General features: G+C 49.0%; 1 protein-coding gene across 2 annotated transcripts in view; it reads left to right on the top strand.

Annotated features, from left to right (window-relative positions):
* Window positions 1-11,117: 11,117 nt before the first annotated feature.
* The window catches only part of LOC134983942 (zinc finger protein 345-like), a 34,639-nt gene continuing 31,694 nt past the window's right edge, over window positions 11,118-14,062 (top strand). Inside the window, exons 1-2 of one of the 2 annotated variants that reach the window (XM_063949556.1) lie at window positions 11,118-11,600; window positions 12,718-12,801. The gene's annotated coding sequence lies outside the window, so the exon portion shown is untranslated. Of the gene's footprint in view, window positions 11,728-12,717; window positions 12,802-14,062 lie in introns of both variants that reach the window. The other variant, XM_063949555.1, reaches the window with a different exon arrangement.

Below are 14,062 nucleotides of genomic sequence, written 5' to 3'. Positions count from 1 at the left end.
TCATAGCTGCAGATTTTAACAACCGGTACCCAGAAAGACCTCCAATTTCACATAACACTGTCAGGTGCCTAATTTCCAAATTCCGAGAAACTGGGACTGTGGCTGACACGTCACGGAGTGTTCGTCCAAAAAGTGCTACTGACGAGACAACATCAACAATGGTTTTGGCATCCTTCGTGAAGAGCCAACAACGCAGCACAACTGTCCTTTATGGAGAACAGTTCAGCCTATAATTACAACAAAAAGTGCTGTAACTTTTTAACCATAACTGCTATTTCAAATCTGTTTGCAGCAATAAACTTTTCAGCGAATTTTGATGTTGTTTGACATGTTACACGACCCCCTTTCCATTTGAAAAAAACTGACTTAGATTCAAGATGGACGATTTCAAGATGGCACCCATGTTCGGTACATACCCTAAAAGATAACCCACCTCACCCATACCTTACAGGAGTATTCAGTTTTCCCATTTCCTGCACAGTTTTTGAAACAAAAGGGTGTACTGCGACTTTTGAATCACCCTCTATATGTCTCATGCACCTTGAGATTTCAGTCATATGTCAGAAAAGGTAAGACGGATCAGCTTTTTCGTTGGTGTTTTCACCCATTCATGCCGTGAAGTGCCTGTCTGTGGTCTGTAATCATTGCCACCATTCTGCCACAAAGCATATGCCTCATTTTACTATAAAGGTATTGGAGGTCATTTACCAGGTACAGAAAAATGAAGAGGTCAGCGCAAGGTCAGATTGTGTCTCCTGGGTGCCTCAGTATGCGCAAAATGCTAAAGATCAGAGGATCCCAGCGCTTGGTGGTATACAGATTTTATTTTGTGTTTGACCATTAGGGGTTTATTTACTAACCATCAGGTTCTACAACCTGGCGCTTCCAATCTTTTTTTTTTTTTTTGCCTGAAACTTAAAAGGGCAATGCTTTTACTAGCTGTATTATGCTAGTAAAATTATTGCCCCTTTAAGTTTTGGGCAAAAACACTATTGGAAGCGCCAGGTTGTAGAACCCGATGGTTAGTAAATAAGACCCATAGGGGGAGATGTACTAAGCAGTGATAAAAGTGGAGAAGTGAGCCAGTGGAGAAGTTGCCCATGGCAACCAATCAGCTGCTCTGTATACTTTTATAATATGCAAATTATAAATGTTACATCAATGCTGATTGGTTGCCATGGGCAACTTCTCCACTGGCTCACTTCTCCACTTACATCACTGCTTAGTACATGTCCCCCATAGTGTCAGATTAATAAGTGGAGAAAAGTGATGTGCCTCAGTCATGTGTCAGGTTTTTCTACCTCTCATTATGTTTACTCTGACCCTGGAAATACCTGGAAAGTACAATGTGAACTGCGAGGCATAGTTAATGAAGGAACATCGGATTGCTGTTTGCATAAGAAACACTGTGTAATTATCCATCTTACATCAGCAAAACATTTGCCTTACTGTTGTCCTGTAGACATGAACCACATTTTAAATACTTGCAAATCGACTATATTTCTGCAATTCCACTGCTCTCTCATTCAGCCACTCCTCCTCCTATTCTCATTTTACTACCACTATTTACCCCATCCACACTATGGCCAGGCTGGCAACATCCCCCAATACTCCTTGTCTACCTAATCCTTTATTTTGCCCCCTGGTACCACCTCTATCCTTCTCTCCTACAGCTCATCCCAGGGGCGGATTGGGACGCCGGATCAGTTTCCGCTTAGCCGGTCCAGACGTCCCGACAGTGGCTTTCACTCACCCCTGGTGTCGGGCCGGCTGCCGTGTTCGGCAGCATTGGGACACAGCTTCTGCGCAAGCGCAGAAGCTTTAGCAGGCGTAGATGTGCCGCACTACCTTCCTTCCCTCTGTACTCGCAGGGCAGGAGACCACCGCTCTCCCTATGTCTTGGGAACGGGCTGCAGCGTCACTCACTCTGCGGGAGAGAGCAGCCAGGTCGGCTCAACAGGCGGGCCGGGGCTCGCTGTGACGTAAGGAGGCGGTGGGCTGGAGGCGGAGCAAGGGTGGGACGGGGGTGGGGTTACGGTGACGCCTCCTTTAAGCCACGCCCCCGCTCTGTAATGCCGCGATCACCGCCTTTACACTGCAGGGGGCGTGGCTATGATGACGCGATTCAGCAAGATTCGCGTCATCGACTGCCCGGACCGCCCACTTTACACACAAAGTGGGCGGACGGGCATGGGGTACCCCTCAAATCGGGAGACTTGCCTGCTCTTCCGGGGGGCCGGGAGGGTCACCCGATTTTCGGTAGCCTCCCGGCCATTCCGGGAGAGTAGGCAAGTATGAGGAAAGTAGAGGAGGGAACCGGGGAGAGTAGTGTGGCCGGTGCCTGCCTCAGCCCACCCACCACACTGAACAACTGCTGCAGAATTGCCAGGCTGCAGATGCCCGCTTTAAAACATAAGATAGTGGTGCGTCTGGTCTGGCTGATCATAGCTCCATTCAGCTTCTCCCTGGCCAACTCTGTCTCCTGCAGCCACTTTCAAAAGGAACCTGCCACCATGGAGGAACCGCCCCCAGCCACAGCCATCCAACTAAAGGTAAAGACACAGCTCTGCCCTCCTCACAGTTCTCTCCCCTCACTCAGACCCCCCCTCTCACAGCCCTACCCTCCTCATACAACCCCCCCACTCAGATCCCCAGACACAGCTCCCCCCTCCTTATACAGACCCCCCCTCACAGCTTTCCCCCCTCCCACAGCATCTTCCCACTCAAATCCCCCCAACACACCTCTCCTTCTTACACAGCTCTCCCCCTCAGTTACATCTTCCCCTCATAGAGCTCTCCCCTCCTCACACAGACCCCCCCCCTCACACACATTGCTCTGCCTCGCCCTTGCACTCAGATCCCCCCAAACAGCTCTCCTTCTCTCACGTAACTCATCGCTAAATATATTTACATGTTTTACACACATGGATGGGATGGTAATGCTATCCCGGCGGACGGGATGCCAACTGTCAATATACCGACAGCGGCATCCTGGCCGCCAGAGCACCAGCAGCGGGGCGAGCATAAAGAGTCTCCTTGCGGGCTCGCAACGCTGCGGGCACGGTGGTTCGCTGGGCTCACCACAGGATTTATTCCCACTCTATTGGTGTCGTGTAAACCCACGAGTGGGAATAGCCATGACGAGCGCTGTCCGCATTCCCGGCTGTTGGGATTTCGGCATCAGGATCCCGACTGCCGGGATAGTAACTACATGCCACATGGATATATCAGCATACAGTATGTCCCCCTGCTCATACAGTAGTGGCGCGTGTCAGTTGCTGAGGGGGTCATATTAATAGTATTTTTTTTGTGTGGGGGGGGGGGGGGCTATTTAGGGCTGCTTCTAAAATTTCTCGAGCTGGTTTTGTATCCCAATCCGCCCCTGGCTCATCCTCCCCTCTGCCTCCCCTCCGCCCCTCTTCTGTTTCCCCATTGCAGTTCACTTCTGCCTCTTCACACCATTCCTACCCCACCACTTACCCCGGCTCTCTCCCTCCTCCGCCTGTCATCTCATCTCTCCTCCACCACTATCATACTACACTCCCTCTGTGAACCACTCCTGCAGTCTCCATTCCTAGCCAAGGACCCAGCACTGTCACTACACCCTCTATATCCCTTCCTTCCAAATGAATCTTACCTCAACGCTATAGCAACCCTGATAATCTCATTCATATCTCTCCCACAAACTCCTGCCCCCTATCCTGTTCCCTCTGGAATGACAGATCTGTTTGTAACTTCTCTGACCACCACCTGCTCTCGTCAACTTATCTATCTCTGCTTCCCCATCTCTCCCTCCTAAGACTACCATCACTAAGCGTAACATTGAGGCTATTGACACCTCATCCCTATCCTCCCTGTTATACTCACTCCTCCTACTCTCTCTCTCTCATGCCCTGAACAAGCCACACCCCTATACAATGCATCCCTTACTTCTTCTCTTGACTCTGTCACTCCACCAACCACTATTCACCCTCGCAGATCAACACCTCAACCCTGGCACACCAAATATCTTAAAAAATGCTCACGTACTGCTGAGCGACACTGGAGGAAATCACGCTCTAAGGCAGACTTCCTCCATTTCAAAATTATGCTCTCGTCCTTCAGTGCTGCCCTTTCCCTCGCTAAACAATCATACTTCAAAATTCTCATCTCCTTCCAGTCTTCCAACCCCCGGCACTCCCTCCCTCCTCTGCCCACTACCACCTCCTCTCCCATCCTCATTGTCTGCTCTTGATTTTGCCACTTATTTTACATCCAAGATTGACTCCATACGTCAGGACATCACATCCCACCAGACCGTCATCAACCAGCCACTATCCATCTCTTACCACCCCTTCCCTTCCCTCTCACCAACTCTGACATCTTTCTCCCATGTATCTGGTGAGGAAGCCATAGCCCTCATCCGTTCCTCCCTCACCACCACCTCCCCACTTGACCCTATCCCCTCCCACCTCCTCCGCTACCTCTCTCCTTCTGCCTGTTCCCATCTTGCCCACCTTCTCAATCTCTCCCTCTCATCAGGCACTGTCCCCTCTGCCTTCAAGCATGCTCTTGTCTTCCCTGTTCTTAAAAAAAAAACTACCCTTGATCCAAACACCCTCTCCAACTACCGACCCATCTCTCTCCTCCCTTTTGCCTCCAAACTCCTTGAGCGTATTGTCTATAACCACCTCACTGTCTTTCTTTCCTCCCACTCACTGCTTGACCCATTCCAGTCTGGTTTTCGTTCTCTCCACTCCACTGAAACTGCCCTCACAAAAGTCTGCAATGACCTCCATGCAGCCAAATCAAAGGGCCACTACTCTCTGCTTATTCTTCTTGACCTCTCTGCTGCTTTTGACACTGTGGACCACTCTCCGCTTCTGCAAATCCTTCGCTCTCTTGGGCTGAATGATACTGCCCTCTACTGGCTGTCCTCCTTCCTCTCTGATCGTTCCTTCTCTGTGTCCTCTCATAACGCTACTTCCCCCCGCCCCCCCACTTCCACTAACTGTTGGTGTCCCCCAAGGTTCTGTTCTTGGTCCTCTTCTTTTCTCTTTCTATACGTCCTCTTTAGGTGAACTCATTAGTTCTTTTAACTTCCAATATCACCTCTATGCTGATGACACTCAAATCTACCTGTCCTCCCCTGACCTCTCCCCCGCTCTCCTCACTCGTACCTCAAACTGTCTATCTGCTATCTCTTCTTGGATGTCCCAGTGCTTTCTTAAACTCAACATGTGTAAGACTGGGCTGATCATCTTCCCACCCTCCCGCACAACCTCACCTCGCACAATCTCATAATCTATTGGTGGCACGACTATCTTCTCTAGCCCCCAAGTCCGCTGTCTTGGCGTAATCCTTGACTCCTCCCTTTCCTTCAAACCACACATTCAGCACCTCTCAGAAACCTGCCATTTTCAACTCAAAAATATTTCCAGGATCAGACCTTTTCTCACCCAGGATGCCACGAAGACCATTATCCAGTCACTGATCATTTCCAAACTGGACTACTGCAGTCTCCTCCTAACTGGCATCCCTGACACATACTTCTCTCCACTCTAATCTATCCTCAATGCTGCAGCCCGGCTCATCTTCCTCACCAAAGGAACTACATCCACATCTCCTCTCTTACTAGCCCTTCACTGGCTTCCCTTCCCTTTCAGAATCCAATTCAAACTTCTCACTCATTTACAAGGCACTCACCCACTCCTCTCCCATCTACATCTCTGACCTTATCTCCCTTTACACTCCCACCCGTCCTCTTCGCTCTGCTAATGCACGCCGACTCTCCTGCCAACTGATTACTCCTCCCACTCCTACCTTCAAGAATTCTCACGTGCTGCTTCCTTTCTCTGGAATTCTCTACCCCTCCGTCTCAGACTCTCCACCTCTACAGAACGTCAAATGGGCCCTGAAGAAACACTTCACCAAACCCAGACAAATCTCATCCTAACCCTCTGTTCCACGCTCTCTATGTACCCCGTTTGTATCACCCCTGTCTGTCTGCCCCTCCCCTTTAGAATGTAAACTCTCACGAGCAGGGTCCTCTTCCCTCATGTGCTTACCCTTTTCTTACTTTAATAATCCTCAACTGCCCCAAATCCTGCAGTTTTCGGGCACCTTGATACTTATCTTAGTGTTATCTACTGATGTAGCTATGTGTATTTACTCTGTACCTGTCCGATATTGTCTTCAACTGTAAGTCACTGTTTTCCTGTTTTGATTATTTGTTTATGTATTCTGTAACTGGGCGCTGCGGAACCCTTGTGGCGCCATATAAATAAAGAATAATAATAATTAATTATTATTATTATTATAATATTGGTTGTGAGAGCTCAGCTCTGTTCAGCATTCCCACCGTGTCCCCTTCCCAGTGACACTGTGGCCCCTCCGGACCAGACATATAACAAGATTCAGTTGCACTTGTAAAAGGCTCTGTGACGACTCCACACGAAATATCATTGCCACCAGATTTGTCCGGTGAGCTTGCATTCCATTTCATGTAAATATTGGGCGCACACATCCGGCTTATCAATTTTGCACGCTTGTGCTGTACCCGTGGCAAATCATATGTAAAGCTGGTAACTTGATCACCTCATTCCAGCCAGTGTAAAATATTATTTATGTGACTATGAAGCCAAGAATATAGAAAGAGGCGATCCATTCACATACATACAACTCTGTTGCATACAGGGGCCAATATTAGCACTTAGGGGCCCATTTATCAACAAGTTGTAGCTATTTAAAACTAATTGCAAAGGATAAATGGTGCAGCCAATCAGCTCCTGCCATGTGTTTGAAAAATGACAGTTGGGAGCTGATTAGCTGGAGCACCAATTATCATACGCAACAAGTTATATCACTCGTTGATAAGTGAGCCCCTCAGTTTTTTTAATCTCCTGCCTAAAATACTTAGAGGAGACCAGCTCCTGGGTCTGTCTCCCCCCTCAAGTGAAAACATTGGTGCCAGTGGGTGGGCTGTCAGGTCCTGGGCAGGGGCAGACCCCTGTCTGCAGCGACTGCTGGCACCTTGCTTCCGGAGTATCCCACTCAGGCAGCTGGCGGGCCCACCTGCTGGTTTCCATGAATGGAGACATGAGTGGTGATCCCACGCTGTTAAGAGGGGCCGCAATCCCCAATGGACTAGAAGGGCAAAGTACACAATAATGACTTTATTGTAAAACACATTAAGTGGGGTATTCAATTGTTGGGTAAAAAAATCAGACTCCCAACTGACTTGTCAAACAATTGAATTCCACCCTTAGAATCCATCTATGCCTTTCTACAACAGACGCACAGCGGGTGATTTAACCTGACAATAACTCGTCTGTCACCGCAGCTCCGCACAGTAATTATTCAATTAATCTTCTTGTATTACACATTGATTCTGTCATGCTCGGCACATAGTGGAACCCCTTTAGGTGCCAGGTATGGTGGCCAATCCCGGGATCGGTGGGATCCTGAGATTTAGGACCAAAAACGGCCGGGATTCAGTCCCGGGATTGGAAGGTCCAATCCTGGGGATTGAGTGATCAGCGTTGAGCGGCCACAGGACACTCAGACACTGCCCGGCTTCCTTCTTCCGGCTCCCCCGGCGCAGCGTGAGGTGACACTGCGCCGTCAGCTGTGCACTGAGGGAGTGCAGGAAGAGATCCCCACCCGCCCTCGGTATACGGTTAGTAATGTGTGTGTGGGGCGGCCACACAGTTAAAAGCAAATCCCAGGTATCAGGATCGAAAAAATGGCCCGGGATTGGCTTCCCTAGTGCCAGGACAATAACCCGTCTGTCTTCCGTCCGTTGTTAGACATATCCGCAGCTAATGTGGGGGTAGGATGGCTGACCTTATCTCCTGTTTCTGTGGTCTGAGTGATTTCTCCAGAACTGGAGACAAAAAAGGGAATTACAAGAGGACGTGTTGGGCCATAGAAACCAATCAGATTCCAGCTCTCAATTGTCATTTTGTACACTCTATATACATCTATAGCGAGTTAATTGGTGCTCCTCCTCCCCGCTTTTTTTTCTACATAAACCCGCCTTGTTATATCCACTTTCAATCAGTTCATTAAAAAAATATAGGGACTACGTGGCATCATATTCCTAAACAGATTAGCAGGCGTTAGGGAAATAGTTGATCGCTAGCTGCATTCGTTCGCTGCGCAGCGATGAGGCAAAAAAAGGCACTTCTGCGTATGTGGCGCAATGCGCACGTGCAATGTACTATTACAACGAACGATGTAGTTTCATACAAGGTCTAGTGAAGCTTTTCAGTCGCACTGCTGGCCGCAGAGTGATTGACAGGAAGTGGGCGTTTCTGGGTGTCAACTGACCATTTTCAGGGAGTGTTCGGAAAAACGCAGGCGTGGCTGGGCGAACGCAGGGCGTGTTTGTGACGTCAAAACAGGAACTGAACAGTCTGAAGTGATCACAAGCGCTGAGTAGGTCTGAAGCTACTCTGACACTGTAGAAAATTATTTTGTAGCCGTTCTGCGATCCTTTCGTTCGCACTTCTGCTAAGCTAAAATACACTCCCAGTGGGAGGCGGCAATGCGTTTGCACGGCTGCTAAAAACTGCTAGCGAGCGAACTCGGAATGACCCCCATAGTGCCTAATTTAGAGATGAACGCAGGGAAGTAGCTCTGCACAGAACAGAGCTTACAAGTACTTACAGCATCCATGTATAGGGAACATGTGACCTGCATAGGGTTCACTTATCCCTAAATTAAGCTTTATTTGCTGCATTCAGTGTTAAATGCTGTAATTAAATGAGGCTCATGTATGTACAAACAAAGCACTAGTGTGTATCTCTGCTATAGCGGAGCGCTCTGTTCTGTGGGCCTGACATGTTTGTAAGTAAGGCAAAAAAGCAAGCAACTGGGCAAAACCATGCTGCACTGCAGGGGTGGCAGATGTAACATGTGCAGAGAGATTTACATTTGGGTGGGTTATAGTGTTTCTGAGCAGGGTAAATACTGGCTGCTTTTGCATGTAGCCCACAAATGTTATAGGCCCTACACACTGGCCAATATTCCTCAAAGATATGAACGATCTCGTTCATTATTGAACGAGATACCGTTCATATCTTTGAGTGTGGAGTCACCAGCGATGAACGATGTGCGGCCCCGCGCTCGTTCATCGCTGGTGCCCCGTCGCCTGTACATGCAGGCCAATATGGACGATCTCATCCATATTTGCCTGCTCTTCAATGGAGCCGGGTGACGGGGGGAGTGAAGAAACTTCACTCCCCCCGTCACTGCCCCCCAGCCGCCGGGTTGCCCGTCGGCCGTATCCGCCGTCGGGCAGCTCGGCGGCGGATCTTTATATGTCTATTTTTACATTGCAATTTAGATTTCTGTTTAAACACACCTCACCCAAATCTAACTCTCTCTGCACATGTTACATTTGCCCCAACTGCAGTGCAGCATGGTTTTGCCCAGTTGGTTGCTTTTTTGCTTTACTTACAAACATGAGTCAGGTCCTGTAATCAGTAACCATTGGGTGGAAGGGAAGTGTGGCGGTTGCACTAGGAGTTATTTCTACACATTGTTATTCATGTGTCTCTACCCCTGTATACAATCATGTAAGGCCACATCTTACCTCTGCAAATAGGGGGCACTACCACAGACCAATTACAGACAGTACAAAGGTGCAGAAGGAAGAGTCTGTAATTGGTGCACTATAAAATATAAAACTGTTAAGTACGTTAAGATAAATGAGTCAATATGTCACATGTTTTAAAACAAGCAGCAAAATAATGGTTAAACAAGATAGATAAGTGTATATAGAGCAGAAAGAGTGATTAATAAAATATGATTCCAACTGTGCACCTCTGTGTGACTTCTGTAATTGATTTATACGTCTTAACTGTTTTGCATTAAAGTGTTAAGTTGTTGCAGTCAGGTCTCAAACAATATGAAAATTGCCTTTCAGGAAATTTATCTTTTGTCTGCTACCTCTTTCATGTACATCCAATTATTAGGAATATATAGTTGTAAAAGACAGATTACTGTTCTGTTCATTGTTATCTCTGTATATCTATGCCAAACACTATCTTATCCTTAATGATTGTGGTTTTTTACTTGTGCGATTACATTTATATGGGATAGCTACGTCACCAAGATTTTTAGCTGATGATTATTCTGGGATCACTGGACTAGTTCAGCTTCAGCGCTGTCTTCTTCCTCCTACGTTTCGGCCTTGTAGCATCCCCAGACAGCTGCATCCTAGTTATAGGTCTCCCAGAATTGCATTGATTAGGTGGGTGCATTGTTTCCCCTAATAACATGCTGGACAATGGGCATAGATCTCACACAACTGCTGGGTACATGGTGGCACAATGGTCCGTTCAATTCATGAGTACCTTGGCAACGGGCTCCCAGTTCATAGTTCTGGTAGCTTAAGTGCTAGCAGTTGGTACCCAGCGTCTCTGTATGCAATGATGTAATCTCAGTGGTCTCAGCAGCACCCCAGGGTGGCTACCTACAGCTATTGCAAGACAATACATGTGCAAGTCAGTGACGCATCTATAATGCATGTGAGGTGTACAGTGCACACTGGCCTCTGGATCCAGGAGCGGCTCACACTGCACACCCTGCACCCATTTTCTTGTATACTTACCCCTCCAAATTTTCCCTGTCGGTGGAAAATGGTCTGTAGGCCATTTTCCCAGCATTTTGCACATGCGCAGTAGACAAATCACCAGGAAAATGGCTGCCACATCATTTACCCGGAGATTTGGGCATGCAATGCACACTAGACTCTGGCACAGCGCTAGGGTCTCCTAGTGACCCCCCACCAATGGGTGTCTTTTCCCACACTCTCTTTGATTAGCTGTAAGTCTGTTATGTGCACCAGTGACTGTCTTCTCTCTTAGGGTAGCGGTGCAGGGCTCTGGTACAGCGGGCATTGCGGGTCTCAGGAGCTTAGAGAAGAACGTCCGTCCTCCGTCGCTCATACACAGTGGCATAGCGGTAGATAGAACCAACCGTGGCATAACAGTTTCCCTAGAGGAGCCATTTTGTTGGAGACTGCGCAGTAGCGCACTACATTTCTAACAATGACAGCGCCTGCAGTTCTGCAGCGTGCTGGCATTCTCTGCCAGCCGTTTCATCGCCTATCAGCGATAGCCACTTTCCCAGGACACAGTCTGCTGCCACCTGGTCCTGTGGGCAATGGCTGGCCGAACCCACATGATGAACAACATCAGCAGCAACTTATAACAATTTCATCCACTCTGCTCTGCTTTCTACTGCTTCTGTCTGAGCAGGAAGCGGTGTGTGTGCGTTCCACGCTGACTTCCGGCCTGTGCGGTCCAGCTGAAATCTAGCCCCTGTTACCCTTGCCGAGCTCGGAGCAGGCGGCGGCGTGCGGGGAATTCTCATCTAGGCCTATGCCATTGCCTCCTATATGGCTGCACTGTAACTAGGGAACGGAGCAGAGCGTGGAAACGGACAACCAGGAAGTCAGCTGGAACGCACAGGTTGGACCCGCTGGTGGAACGCATAACTAGGAAGTGCTTTATTGACAACTTCCGGTTCAGACACATGGAAGAAATGACGGTGAATCTGGGACTTTGTCACTGCACACTGCTGCCCTGAGCTGTGGTTGACAGTGACACCAGGTAATGGCACTTATCACAGCCTGTCACTATTCGTCTGGGTCTGTGGTCCTGCTCTTTATTACACCCAGTGCAGTTGGAGCAGACTCTGGTGTATACTCTTCATTTATTCCCCAGACAACAGGACAAGGTGAGACATCTCTGCTACTATAATGACCAGCAGTCCAGCTTGCACCCCCCCCCCCCCCCCCCCCCCCCCAGTGCAGCTCCTGCCTCTTTAAGCTGGCACCAAAGTGGGCATGCAATGTGACCCTTATTTTGGGTGGTCACAGCTATGACCCTAGTAGGGTGTGGCCGCCCACATTTTCCCAAGTCCATCAGTGTCCTGTATTTACTGTCACAATGGCAGGGGTGCCGAGATGGGGTAGGGGGAGCGGGTACTATGTTGTGAAGGAGATAAATGCCCCCTACTTTCTCCCTTTATCCCCTCACATAGTAATTTTCATTCATTTATATTTTTTAAGCAGGCATGGCCACGCCCCCATGATTTAGCATCACCTCCCCAGTCACCCAGTGCCCGTAGTTGCTCTCTACGACCCCGGACTGGGGCATCTAGGAGAGCGGAACGGACCATAAGAGGGGTAGGCACATGTGTCAGTCCCTTATTGGCTGTCTGAAGCTATCGGGGCACCTGACGGATATAGACCGGGTAATGCCACGCTTTTAGGGGAGTTGGTAAAATGTATAGGGATTGGAAATAAATTTTAAGATTGCTTGAAGTCTGCTAGGAAGAAGCGGATGGAAGCTGAGAGCAGGTACAGCAAGGCAACTTGTTGTGAAACAGACGAAGAGCAATGTACTAAGGTCTAAGGTCCACGTACTAAGCCTTGCCGTGTTACAGGCTGTGATTGAAAAATGACAGTTAGGAGCTGATTGGCTGGTACTTTATCTCGGTCCACTTTCTCTCTCTCCAAAGCTTAATACATAGACCCCATAGTTTTAAACTGTGTTGTAAGGAAAGGACAAGGGAGGGAGAAAGCTAAATTAAAATGGGTGCAGGGTTCATATACTGATGCATGTGTCATGTGAGTCTAGTGTAGGATACATTCCATGTGGTGAAACGTAAATTGCTAGCGCTGCCTTTAGCTGTAACTGTGTCCTTATCACATTTTATTTATAGAGCTGTGAGGTCCCGTGACGGTGGGATCTGTCTACAGGGAAGAGAGTCCTGGGATACATCACCATCCAGCTGCTGACTGGAGAGGTGACTGCTGGGAATGGGACATTATACAGTAACACCAGGGGATGTGTCTGGGTGATGACTGGAGAGGTGACTGCTGGGAATGGGGCATTATACAGTAACACCGGGGGATGTGTCTGGGTGATGACTGGAGAGGTGACTGCTGGGAATGGGGCATTATACAGTAACACCGGGGGATGTGTCTGGGTGATGACTGGAGAGGTGACTGCTGGGAATGGGGCATTATACAGTAACACCGGGGGATGTGTCTGGGTGATGACTGGAGAGGTGACTGCTGGGAATGGGGCATTATACAGTAACACCGGGGGATGTGTCTGGGTGATGACTGGAGAGGTGACTGCTGGGAATGGGGCATTATACAGTAACACCAGGGGATGTGTCTGGAGAGGTGACTGGAGAGGTGACTGCTGGGAATGGGGCATTATACAGTAACCCCAGGGGACGTGTCTGGGTGATGACTGGAGAGGTGACTGCTGGGAATGGGGCATTATACAGTAACACCAGGGGATGTGTCTGGAGAGGTGACTGGAGAGGTGACTGCTGGGAATGGGACATTATACAGTAACACCAGGGGATGTGTCTGGGTGATGACTGGAGAGGTGACTGCTGGGAATGGGACATTATACAGTAACACCAGGGGATGTGTCCGGGGGATGACTGGAGAGGTGACTGCTGGGAATGGGACATTATACAGTAACACCAGGGGATGTGACTGGAGAGGTGACTGCTGGGAATGGGACATTATACAGTAACACCAGGGGACGTGTCTGGCTGATGACTGGAGAGGTGACTGCTGGGAATGGGGCATTATACAGTAACACCAGGGGACGTGTCTGGGTGATGACTGGAGAGGTGACTGCTGGGAATGGGACATTATACAGCAACACCGGGGGATGTGTCTGGGTGATGACTGGAGAGGTGACTGCTGTGAATGGGACATTATACAGTAACACCAGGGGATGTGACTGGATGATGACTGGAGAGGTGACTGCTGGGAATGGGGCAATATACAGTAACACCAGGGGATGTGTCTGGGTGATGACTGGAGAGGTGACTGCTGGGAATGGGACATTATACAGTGACACCAGGGGATGTGTCTGGGTGATGACTGCTGGGAATGGGACATTATACAGTAACACCAGGGGATGTGTCTGGGTGATGACTGGAGAGGTGACTGCTGGGAATGGGGCATTATACAGTAACACCAGGGGATGTGTCTGGGTGATGACTGGAGAGGTGACTGCTGGGAATGGGACATTATACA

Source organism: Pseudophryne corroboree, assembly GCF_028390025.1.
Source record: "Pseudophryne corroboree isolate aPseCor3 chromosome 3 unlocalized genomic scaffold, aPseCor3.hap2 SUPER_3_unloc_3, whole genome shotgun sequence".
Lineage (NCBI taxonomy): Eukaryota > Metazoa > Chordata > Amphibia > Anura > Myobatrachidae > Pseudophryne > Pseudophryne corroboree.
The sequence above is the reverse complement of the archived record's forward strand: the minus strand, read 5'-3'. Positions and strand labels throughout refer to the sequence as shown.